Source organism: Penaeus monodon, chromosome 25, assembly GCF_015228065.2.
Source record: "Penaeus monodon isolate SGIC_2016 chromosome 25, NSTDA_Pmon_1, whole genome shotgun sequence".
Taxonomy (NCBI): domain Eukaryota; kingdom Metazoa; phylum Arthropoda; class Malacostraca; order Decapoda; family Penaeidae; genus Penaeus; species Penaeus monodon.
This window is the reverse complement of record NC_051410.1, coordinates 2192178-2192549: the sequence shown is the minus strand read 5'-3', so window position 1 is coordinate 2192549 and position 372 is coordinate 2192178.

Genomic DNA, 372 nt, shown 5'->3' with positions numbered 1-372 from the left:
AAAGCCAAACTGGAGAAGAAATATTATATTTTCTCACAGAGGTTTCTTAATCTGCTCACTTCTGCCACAATTTACCGTTGCGAGGCAGGTTTCTGGTCTTTGTTCTGTATTAAGACCTAAACCAGGAAGCAGGTAAGAGGCAGAGATACATTGTATTCAGTCCTTTACAAACTCTCGATAAAGATAAGAATCATAACATACTTTTATATTGAAGGACATACAGTCTTGTGTTTTGTTCCCATCCCCTATGCATCAATAACTATCCTTTAATTACCAAAGACAAAATGCTTTAATTCTCAATTTGCAATGGGAGGAAGAGTGATTCAGCTTAAATTTTTGCATGAGGAATATTGGCTACATTCTTTAAGATAA